Source organism: Lactuca sativa, chromosome 4 (assembly GCF_002870075.4).
Source record: "Lactuca sativa cultivar Salinas chromosome 4, Lsat_Salinas_v11, whole genome shotgun sequence".
NCBI classification, from domain to species: domain Eukaryota; kingdom Viridiplantae; phylum Streptophyta; class Magnoliopsida; order Asterales; family Asteraceae; genus Lactuca; species Lactuca sativa.
This window is the reverse complement of record NC_056626.2, coordinates 194,913,204-194,916,066: the sequence shown is the minus strand read 5'-3', so window position 1 is coordinate 194,916,066 and position 2,863 is coordinate 194,913,204.

The window sequence follows — 2,863 nt, the reverse complement described above, 5'->3', positions numbered from 1 at the left end:
CCTTGTGAAACTCTCTTTGATAGCTGTGTCATATGACTGTACAACTGTTTCAATAACATATTTGAATTTATCCAAATCACATTTTCGAGATGCTAGGTGTTTTTTTAGCTTAGGGTGCTGACTCTCAACTCTATTTGTTGTTGAATTTCCAAAATTGGTACTTTTGTCGGTCCACAATGATACAAATTTGTCGGGATACTTCTCCAACCAAGTATTGTAAAGATACCCAAAAACAACTAAAATGTGAAGAAAAATCAAATTAATATGATTGAATGAATAATAATTGTTAAATAAATTAAGAGTTTAGGATATATATATTAATGATACCTGGATCTTTGGACAATAACGATTGAAGGTCTGCATACGCTTGCATGTATGCACTCGGTGTCGGAGATTCGACTAATTTCTTCCATATTGGATGAAGAGAACCCCAAGTCTTATCTGATTTGATATGTTTCCTACAATGCTTTGTTATATCGTTGAATATATGCCACCTACAAAGTAAATGATTACTTTGTGGAAAAACATCTTCGCACGCCTTCATCAATGCCAAATCTCTATCGGTGACGATGACACAGGGACAAAAAGAATCGTTAATCGTCAATTTCAAACAAGTCAATGCCCATGCGTAGTTGCTTGTTTTTTCGCTATGCATGAATGCGAAAGCTATGGAAAACGTCAGTCTCGTAGAAGTGACACCAACAATCTCCAGAAAAGGAAGATTATACTTGTTTGTTTTATATGTAGCATCCATCAACACCACATACGGAAATGCTTGCCACATCTGTAACGATATTGGGTGCACAAAAAACAACTCCTCTAACTCGTTAGTGCTCTCGTTTAAACGATACTCATAACTATACCCTTTAGTATGCAAAATGTGCATGACATTTTGTATCGGGCTTCTACCTTCTCGTTGAGATATCATAAACTTATGACGACAATTGTATATAGTTTTCAGTGAAGACACGTTATTTTCATTTTGTTGCTTTATTGTTGACAAAATATCTAGTGGTTTAACATTCAGCTCTGTCAAATCATGGACCAAACGAGTCTCTTTATCCGACAATCACATTGCAAATGAATGACCCTCCATATACATTGATGGTTCGTGATTGTGATCATCACGTACGACTTGTAACTTCCAACCATCTTGTGCCTTCAAATACTTTGCTATCAATTCGAATGGACAATTAATTTTTTTGTTTCCGCTTTTTTTATTTCTGGGTATACTACGATCACAACAAAGAAATACTTTAGATTTGAATCCAAAAGTTGCTGCCTTCGATCGTTTAGTGACTGTAACATAACCTTGAGAACGCGCAATATTTTGTACCCAATTCTTCAAATCTTCAAGAGATCTAAAAACCTAAAAATTAAGACAAAAATTTAATGTTAAAAAATTGATAAATATATCAAATATATATATATATATATATATATATATATATATATATATATATATATATATATATGATTAGAAATCATACTTGATCGGTAGAAAAATCCAAAATATTAGCCATTTTTTCCTGTAAAAGTGAAATAAAACAAAAAAATCATGATTATGAATTATAAGGAAAAGTTAATTAATGGTAACAATTAAACAAAAAATTGTATGAATTATAAGGAAACATGGATTATGAATTTATGATATAATAGCACAAATGGTGTTCTTTCTTTATTAAAAAAAAAAAAAAAAAGATAGATGCATATTTTAATCTGACGCTGATATGGTGCCACGTTAAAACAACCAAACCTTAAAATGCAAAACAAAAAAGAAAACAAATTTTATCTCTAAAACCAAAATTCCCCACCACATAAAACATCACATTAGTCCCCCAAAACCATCTCAACTAAAAGAAAGAAAAAATCATAATTTTCCTTAAATTTAATCCGTTTGCAGAGTGAGTTCGAGTTTATCTCCGAAATCCTCAAATTTCTAGGACATAAGAAAAATAAAAAAAAATAAAAAGGAATTATAAAATGTTTAAATTTAGGGGATTTAAAATGACATATCTTTAAAATTTGGGCTGTTAATTTAAAATATAAGATATATAAAAGGCTTACTTTGTTTAAACCCTAGCACACAAATTCAGCCGTCAAGAATGAGAGCCAGAGACGCCGGATGCGATTTCCGGCGATGAAGCTATTTCCGGCGACGGTGATGGCATGATTTCCGGCTGAGGTTTCGATGGCGGTCTTCTCACGGTGCTATATCTCTCATTCTGTCCTTCTCATGGTGTCTTTCCGGTGGTCTTTCTCACGATCTCTTTTTCTCTCGTTTTGTCTCTAGCGTTATTCCGGTTAGTTGTTGTCGGCGGCGGCGGCAAGCTGGTTCCGACGGTGAACAACTTTTTTTTTAACATTATTGTTAATATACATTTTAAATGGTTTGTTTTCTGTTTATATAAAATGTTGTGGTTTATTGGAAGTTTAAATGGATTAATGATGTTCAGTTTTCAATATAACTATATTTTTGTAGTTTGTTATAATTTAGTGTTTTTAGACATATATGAAAATGCAAAGTAGAAGAAGAAATGGATCATAGAAGCTAAAAATAAAATCATAAGAAACGGGATATGAGTTAATGACAACATATCATATGTAATATTTAAGTATTAACTAAATATTTATGTTTTAGAAACTAAAAAAATATTTATTGATGAGAATTGTTATCGAGATTTGAGAAAACAAAGTTTGATTTGAGTAATTGAAGATTTAGAACACCAAGAGTAAATATTAATCAGATCTCATATTGATAAAGACTGATTACAACATAAACAGAAAAGAGATATTTGTTCCGAAAAAGTCTCTCTCTACTTCTAACCTCAGTCCCTATTTATAGGGAATATGAGTGTACAAA